The sequence below is a fragment of the Schistocerca piceifrons genome, chromosome 3 (genome assembly GCF_021461385.2).
Source record: "Schistocerca piceifrons isolate TAMUIC-IGC-003096 chromosome 3, iqSchPice1.1, whole genome shotgun sequence".
Classification (NCBI taxonomy): Eukaryota; Metazoa; Arthropoda; class Insecta; order Orthoptera; family Acrididae; genus Schistocerca; species Schistocerca piceifrons.
In genome coordinates this window covers 727404974-727414396 of record NC_060140.1, presented here as the reverse complement: position 1 = coordinate 727414396, position 9423 = coordinate 727404974, and the positions used below count along the sequence as shown (strand labels likewise).

Genomic DNA, 9423 nt, shown 5'->3' with positions numbered 1-9423 from the left:
CTTGCTGGGCTGGCGCCCATTGAGAACTGTTGTCGAGGTCAAGAGCAGCGGCAGAACGGAGGAGCGCCGAGACGCCGCCGCCGCCGCCGCGTCTGTGCGCAGCGCATCGGTCGGCGCTCCCGCCCGCGCAGGCGCCCTCCGCCCCCGCCACCCCCGCCGCCGCCACTGCCACCGCCGGCTGAGCTTCCACACGGCGACGCTCGCCAGTTGCCGCCCCGACCCGACGCCGGACGCCGGTCGCCGGCCGGGCATGCGCCGCTGCCGCCGCAACCCCGCAGCGTCGCGCCGCCCGACAGGTAAACGGGACGCGCGACCGCGCTGTGGCCATCAGCTGCCCGCGCCACTTGCTAGCAGCCACAACAAACCGACAGCGGGAAACGTGGCGTTTGCAGAACCAGTTTTCCGTACAGCATACGAAAAAAGTCCTAATTACAGCAAGCATCGTTGTTACCCATTACCAAAAGATTAGCGGCATCGTTCGATCATCAAAAACCTTTTTTCACAAATTCCCGAGTGATCTCGTAAAACAACTCAAGGGTACAGTAATAACATCAGTGACATGGTTGCAATTTCTATATTTTTCGCTTTGGTAGCAGTCAAGAAAACATTATCCGTACGTTAGACTCATAATATTACAATTAGAACAGACCTCCGATCATTGTCAACGTCACGCTTCCATCTCTTAACGATAAGGAAAGCAGGCATGATTATCGGAATGTTAGTTTTTACGTTTCATTTTGTATGGTTTATGGGCCGAAGACGTTTTATTAAAAATGGTCTTACATAAACCCGAGAGCTCCCTGAATCAATCATTTGCTATGGACATAGAAGTTAGACCTCAATACTAACAATGTTACTACCACAGCCACAGTTTTTTTTTTTTTTTTTTTTTTGCAAAATTGCAAAAAATTTTATCCATTAGTTTTCTGTGACTATACTGCAAATGTCTGTATTGGCACTTGGGTGCGGGTATTTGGCGTTAACGACATATGTTCTGGAGACATACTTTATATGAAGATATTTTGGCTACTCCGAAGATAACAACAATAATTTGGTACAGTTCTCGAATAATGTTCCCCCCTTTAATACAAGGGATTCGTACAAGAGTAAACTGGAGCGTTGAACATACGACATAGCCTAGAACTCTCTCTAATAGCTATGCAGATAGTACGTCTTATTACAGCCCACACAATGATTCCTTCCGTTCCTTTCACGGAAGGAGCGTGACTAGAAATATTACTTTTACACTCATATTCCAGCTGTTATTACTTTCATAGTTGGAGACGCCGCCCTGAAATCGAGCACACAGATTTATGTAAATTTACATTTAGTGTCCAGCGGTTCAGGTACTGTTTCATTTGTGTTACAGCCTAACGGCCTGTGAAATACTACAGAATAAATTGTGCGTGTTGGAGCAAAAGTATGATGTCCTAACAACTTCCGGGAACGCAACTGGCTAAGCTCTTTGGTAAATGAAGATATTCTGACAGGTGTAGACTCCGTCATTTACGACACAAATGAAGACTATGCACCTGTCGAAATATCGGCGATTGTCGAATATATCACTCGGCTACACGGGAAGAAACTGAACTTTCAAACCGTATGCTATTTAACCAATTTGGAGGTTAATTTCCACATTGTCACAGTATAACAGTAACAGGTAGTAGTTCAGTGTTTGCGAATAAAAATACATTACAACTGCGAAGTTAAGATATCACTGTGAAGCGGGAAACTTGACGAGTTATTGTGCGTACGTCGTTCATGTGCTATTAATATACGGCTCTTAATCGCAACAGGTGGCTGCACTTCCTTACAACTTAGTAAGAGTTATTAAGATTGCGTTCCAATACACAAGGCCTTTCAAGTGTGGCTGAATATCAACTGTTAAGTAACTGCTAGATTTTAGAAGAAATTACTATTTGGATGACTTCCTTAGTATTAAATACCCCTTTGTCCGCTACAAATCATTCAGATTAGTATTTAAGTCAGCATCACAAGGCACAACCTATGGTACACGTCGTTCTCTATTCAAATCTATTTCATATATTTTACGCTACTGTACTGATATATTTGTACTATTCTTTTCTAAACGATAAATGACTCAACATGTTGTGTGCTTATTCATAAATAGAACGAAGCTGAATTTCAGAAAGTTATTTAGCAAGCTAAGCGTTAAGATTAACTTTTCGTAGGGACTTGTTTTTCTCCATCACGCCGGCCGCGGTGGTCTTGCGGTTCTAGGCGCTGCTGTCCGGAACCGCATGACTGCTACGGTCGCAGGTTCGAATCCTGCCTCGGGCATGGATGTGTGTGATGTCCTTAGGTTAGTTAGGTTTAATTAGTTCTAAGTTCTAGGGGACTGATGACCTAAGATGTTAAGTCCCATAGTGCTCAGAGCCATTTGAACCCATCTCCATCACGGCTCATTGTAACCAGGTTAGCTCTTTCAGTCTGCACTCTACCTATTATGTTTCTATATATATTCAAATAACTTTTGTGACTGACGCTTGATCAAATAAATAAATAGGAAAAATACCGTGCACGTGAAAAGATCGCGAGCGCTAAATGCTGGGTTAGTATCTCGCACGTTATTCCAAAGGATAACAGGAAAAAATAAAGTTTTCGGTAACCTACACGCTTCTTAAATCATTTTGATGAAAATCACGTCGTAACTTTTACTGTAAATCTGTCAGCCTCTTCTCATGTAATTTTTTTAATGTACTACAATACACTTTACAAGGTGCATAATTTCATCATACACTCGTGTGTGTGGTTCAATTGTTAATAGAACGCATAATTAAAAAGTAAGTGTTGTGTTGCCCTTTATTCTCAGTACAGTAATCTCACACTGTGTGACCGCATGTTGATAAATAATTCCATTATTTTTTAATCCAAATTGATCGAAACAAGATTTGATGCTGTTGTTAACAATGGTGTGCTTTTCGTTAGTTAATTCTTACTTACCATCAAATATTCCAGACTTTAAGATATATAAACGTCTCTCAGAAATATCAAATTCAGTAGTCGTGTAAGTATTTTGAACTAAGTAAAATAAGAGTGTTGAGATGATAAAATTCTTTCTTCATTTCCAGTACTTTATATGCAAGAATCTGCTTCTTAAACTGTAGTACGGTATAGTAGTGTGATATCTATATGGAGTTAAATTTCTGTATGTGTGTGAAAGTCTCGTGGAACACAACAGGAAGCAACGTTTCGACTAATGCTTTCATTAGGTAACAAATTGTGATCCACCTCATTTGACAATCACTGCTGTGTAGACGCATCCCATAAACTCTTCTATGATGTACGTATTTCAGGTACATGTTACTCATGTTGCTCCTGCGTATCATCTAACGTTATCTTCCCACCTTTCATTAGACCGTTTCAGCCTTTTCTTATCTCTTAGAATCCGTAATGACAACTTACTAACTCCTTCTACCATCTATTCGTACAGCTATATGTGCTTCGAACACAACTAACGCATTTCCTTTACAGTTGTAAATACATAGTCCACCTGATCCATTAGTTTGCTGTTCCTATCAGTACACATAATTCTCAATATGAATCTCTTCGTTGCTCGCTAAGTAGTTTCCTGTTTTTTGTTTTGTTTTTTTTTCTTTTAAATGACAGTGTATCACCGCTACGAGTAAAAAAAGATACAACATCCACGGGAAACGTTCCGCTTAGTATACGTTAGAGACCTTGATATGTGAATCCCACTCACGTTACCTAATGCGCTCAAACATCTTCTTCTTATAACGCAGTTTATTTCTTGCCATCTTTAAGCGTCATAAATTAAAATAGAGACATAATAGCTTGTTCTGTGATTTTGTTGTCACTTTGTACTATTTTCTCCTTGATATGCTGACTTACAAAATTTTAGTTTTCACGTTTACTCTCTAATTTTCTTTATTAACGTGATAAAACGGCATCTTTCTTATTTTTTATTCTTTTGAAATAATATTTTACTAGTCAGTTTCAACACTTGCTTATTGTCGGAATTGAATGTAAGTCCAAATATAAAAGGTTCTGCAACAGCAGCGAATGCAGCATTTTCTGAAAAGCATTGTGATTACTTTAGATGCGGATACATGTTCCTCGTAAGTTGTAAAAAATATGCTAGGAACAGGTCATGCATAGTGTGGTCGTCAGTGTACACTACCCGGGATATAATGTGCATAACCGTGCCCTACCATTTTAGTTATTGTTAGAATAGAGCTACGAAAAATTCTTTGTGCAGACTGAAGATATATTGGCGTTGGAGGATTGGAAACGTATGTCTTTCGTTTTATTTGCTAGCATATCAATAGAAAATTAGGGAGGAATTGCTACAGTTACGGTACAATGCTTAGGCACTTGCAGGTGGTTTCCAGCATACATAAGTACTTATCCTAACGAGATGCTTATAACGTTTCTCAGAGGCAATCAAGCAAGCACTTCCGGCCCGCTGCCCGCCAATCACTAGCAAGTAGGACAGCGAGCGTGCTTGCTGCCACTCTGTCGGTTGGCAGTTGGCAGAGAGCTTCGTGACGTGTAAAGGGTCGCTAGCATCTTTCTATTGGTGACTGGAAGCCCAACAAGCAGGTGGCGTTTTCTGACGGTTACGGTCCATCCCCACTAATCCTCGGCACCCACCCCAGTATTTGTTTTGTTGTGACCCATATGGAACGCCAGTGCTGTAACTGGTGTGTGTAAATAAGTCATTCCAATTCGTCGCTCCACTCAGATCTGCGTTCGGAAGCAAGCTCAAATTCGTCGTGTGCAAAATTTAACGATTACTTTTCGGGTGCGGCCAGCTTAGAACACACATCTTTGGAAATCCACATGTGAGGTAAGCAGGCAGTTTGCAATTCTTTTTTTACTTTTTCTTCCCAGTTACCGAAATTCTACAAAGTCCAAATAGCTTTCTCATTTTGTCTGCGTAACCTATGGGTGGTACATGCAGTACGCACTTCATCTCCGGAGCCGTAGATGTTTCTGTACTGACACAGATTCGAGTGTGGTGTAGCATGATTCCAATACATCCTGTCGGGCGATGCAGAACATCAAACCACAATAAAAGAGCCGAAACAGTGGTCTTACGGTCACGAACATAGAAGAATTTGCATCGATCTAGTTGCGAAAGAACGCTCTCTTATAGGACACCGCTACTGTTCAATCATTCTATTGCCTTTTCCCTTTCGGTGATTGCATATAAAAACGTACCTCATGTCTGATGACCGTTCTCAGTGCCAATGTTAATGTTAACGAAATCTTGCGGTGAAACTGCAGTAAAGACTAACGTTACACCTAGGGGACTAAAGAAGATTAAACTATCTGCTGTATTTTCATTGTTATTGAAGTTTGCGGGGGTTTAGTTCTTTTTTACTGTACTCTAAAACTTCTTTGTCTTTTTCGTAGTAAATTTAGATATGCTGTGATGACTATCATGGTTTATAGTATGGCAGACACCCTGTCAGGATTCGTGCGAAGCTGCAGTTTCGTTAAGTTATCGACTATTACGGCAATAAACCTCAATAGGGGGACCAATAGCTTGCTTGCTGAATTCTTCCCTTTTACAACCGACTTTTATTGACAATAACGAGGATCTATTTCCAGCAGCTAACAAAGAGAAGGAGAGTAATATTTTTGCTCTATTCCACTAAATATATGATGAACTTCTTAAAACGCTTAGTTCTGCAATCTCCAGAATGTTTCATCAGCTCACTTTGTTGTTGTATAGTACTTTTGTGATTCAAAGCTTCCCAGACAATAGTAAACGGTGCATTGTGAGTCTCAGGAATTTAAGCTATATTTTTTACGAACTTGGCGTTTCTCTGTAAAAATGCATAGCAATAATTTAAAAATTCCACTTGGTTTTAAGTGGTTGCCAAAAGGCATTTTAGAACAGCAGCGATTATTTATGAAGGAGATTAACTCCTTACATAATTTTGCAATTACTTTGTATGCACATTAAAATGTATTTTGGTTCGATATCTATTCCAGTATTCAGACGAAATCTCTACTTTAACCTTTTCGGACGAATGAGATGGGCTGTATTGAGCAACCTGCTCCTCCTAAAGAATCACGTCCTTAATATTTGTAAGTCAATCAACACAGTGAAACTAAGTTTGCTTCAGCCGCTGGTACATAAAAAAGTATATCTTTCAACGGAAGTCTAACACTAGTTACGTCTTTATCGACTGTTGCAGTAAAACAATTTCGTTTTTTTGGAAACAGAATTAAGTGATTGTTAACAGCGATCTATTAGTTAAAATTAATTGATTGTGTTAACGTAAATGTTATCAATATTCGCAGTTAAGCAGTTCGGGAAAAAACAACAGTAAATGCGGTAAATATGAGGCTTAGGCACGTGGCACAGATGAGCTTAGGGGAATTTCATCTCCAACGTTGAGCACACATTGTCCAACGAGATCTGCACACACCGTCGAGCTGTTATTGCTATGTGTAAAAATTGCTGTCACAGTAATACACAGCTATTTCTATGGGTGATCGAATGGTGACATAATAAGCCCACAATTCTATTTAAAACCAACCCCACTTTCTCTAATATTGCAATAGATTAAAAAAATTTGGAATATTAACAGTGAGTGATAGTGTCGCTCATGAACATAACAGCCCTTTCCGAGTACCTCGTTTCGATGACTCGAACTCTTTAAGCAAATACAGGTGCGTCAACGATACTTCAGTCACCGCTTACTACGTACTTCTCATCATACGTGACCTATGTGGGTTTGTTCTCACGAGTACAACGAATATACGGCCCAGAATGTGGGATATCGGCTCCACTTGTGAAAGACATACGCAAGTATTGTGAAAGCTGTAGAGCTGATTTGTTGTTGGTGCACTTAAACTCGCTCACCTCTTATACTACCTTATGCAATTTGAGATGCGAAATTTCAGATTAGGTCACTGAAATCTAGGGGAGCAGGTAGACTAGCCCCAACGACGCGTACAAGAAAAACCTTTGATACCGTTATGGACGACGTATTATCTATGACTGGGGAAAATGGTCTCATTTAAGGGATCATCCAGGCATTTGCTATCACAGATTTAGCAAGCCGCGGAACGATGATTGGAGAGATAAGCGCAGTGTTTTAACTATTGATCCCGGTTCGCTTGGTTCAAATGGCTCGGAGCACTATGGGAACTAACATCTGTGGTCATCAGTCCCCTAGAACTTAGAACTACTTAAACCTAAGGACATCACACACATCCATGCCCGAGGCAGGATTCGAACCTGCGACCGTAGCGGTCACACGGTTCCAGACTGAAGCGCCTAGAACCGCACGGCCACACCGGCCGGCTCTTCGCTTGGTAATCGCACGTGAATCCTGATTCGTGACCAACATGGTTACCTATAACAGTCTTCTTTTTAGAATGAAATTTCAGCGAAAAAGGACATTTCAAAGGTAAATTGTTGAGAAGTACTCGATAACGAAAACACTAACATATTTTCCTTACAAAACTCAGTGTTGGTAGGTATACTTGTGGTAAACCACACTGCTCGCAAATTAACCAGTAGTTCAGAACAATGTTTATATTTTGCCTCCACATTCCTTTTTCAATTATGTTTCTTGCAGACACTTTAAATTACGCACAGGAAAGCATATTATCCTGTGTCCAACGTGAGCTTCATTGTTACGTAGTATATGTGACGACGAAACATCGGTCACACATTTCCGGCTGTTCAGTTGCAAGAACAATTCCTTTGATCAGCAATCTGGGAAAACTGAACGGTCATCAGCTCACTGTCATTCACCTCCAGTGAGGCACACTTGAATCACTTCATTCATAAATTACACATCTTTTCTTGATGCTATATCACCATTTAACTTGCCATATGTGAATTTTTTGTTAATATCTGCCTGACCAGATAATTTCCGCCTTTCTTCTGTTGAGGTCATCGGTTAAAAGAAGAATTTCTACCCTCGAAAATTCCACTGGTATCTGAGAGTGAGGAGAAAAGGCACTACGTAAACAAATACGAGAATATTATCAAAGCCCTCTTGGTAGCATCTGAAATAAATTTCAGATCATCAGTGAATGTTTGAGATGATATAGTACACGCAGTACAAGGCCTAGAGAAACTATAGAACCCAAAATAAGGTCGCAAATGTGTGTCGTAGTTTCTTTAGTGAGGTGATGATGATGGTTCAAATGGTGGGTGAAGAAAGAGTCGCTACAGCGAGGAAAGGTGAAGACGTATCATGTTCTGTCACACGTATAGCCGGCTGCTGTGGCCGATTGGTTCTAGGCGCTTCAGTCCAGAAACGCGCTGCTGCTACGGTCACAGGTTAGAATCCTGCCTCGGGCACGGATGTGTGTGATGTCTAAGGTTAGTTAAGTTTAAGTAGTTCTAAGGCTAGGGGACTGATGACCTCAGATGTTAAGTCCCATAGTACTTAGAGCCATTTGAAACATTTGTGACACGTGTCTGCTCTCAGTGTGGAGTGTTGCCATGCACTAAGATTTGCTTCCGATTCAATAAAAAAGTGTTGTTAGAAGTAAGCAGCACCAATCATCTCATTATTACGTTATGGTTTAATAAAATAGGTACAAAAATTAAATATAATCTACCTTTCGACATTTTAGAAGTAAGTGTGTACGAAAGAAATTTTTTTCCATCTGAAGGGATGTTGGGCGCTAATGATGATCGTGGGGGAAAGGTGTGCGGGTTGGAAGGGAGAGGGGGTGGCACCAGCTAATACCGGATTGCACTCAGAGGCAGTGGTTTCAGAAAGGTTGGGCACAACTGCTCTAGTCTGTGAGTAGGTAATGTCCGTAGCGGAGGTCGTCGCATACGTAATGAATGACAGGTTCGACTGCTCACGGCGAACGGGCCGACGGGCCGGTGCTCGCGCTCGGCCAATTGCTGACAATCAGTGAGGTCAGGAGAGCAAGAGGGCGCTGATCTCAGCCGCTGTGCAACTCCCGCTGAGGTGGCCGCCTAGTCAGCAGACCCCCTCCCCCCCTCCCCGCCTCCCCACCCCTGACACCTGCCGTGCTACGAAGCCGAGCGAGCAGCGGAGAGTCCTGTTCCTCTGTCGCGCCGCCCGCTGGACAGATGTCGGCAGAACGCGACCAAGTGGTGGGAGCTCTGGATGTAGTTCCAGTTTTTCTAGGCGGAAAAAGAGAAGGTTTGTGCTGCAATTTAAAGGTGAAATAACCACATCCGACCCAATAAAACTCATCCAAGTACACATCGCCCTAATACCGTGAACTCCTCTAGCTTTGATAATGGCCTCAATTCGGTGCGGAACAGAGTCCACAAGGTTCTTTACGTATTCCGTATCCACTAGAAGGCACTGGTTGACTACTAGACAGCGGAGATTTAGCTACTAAATTGCGGGCATGTTGATTACTACGATTAATGTTATGTTCCAACTACTCACAGACGCTTCTGTGGGATAAACCGTCTGA

At 41.8% G+C, this 9423-nt stretch overlaps 1 protein-coding gene across 1 annotated transcript in view; it reads left to right on the top strand.

Annotated features, from left to right (window-relative positions):
• The first annotated feature begins 234 nt into the window (after positions 1 to 234).
• Positions 235 to 9423, top strand: part of LOC124789006 (octopamine receptor Oamb-like) — a 215803-nt gene continuing 206614 nt past the window's right edge. Inside the window, exon 1 of the mRNA XM_047256292.1 lies at positions 235 to 296. The gene's annotated coding sequence lies outside the window, so the exon portion shown is untranslated. The remainder of the gene's footprint in view (positions 297 to 9423) is intronic.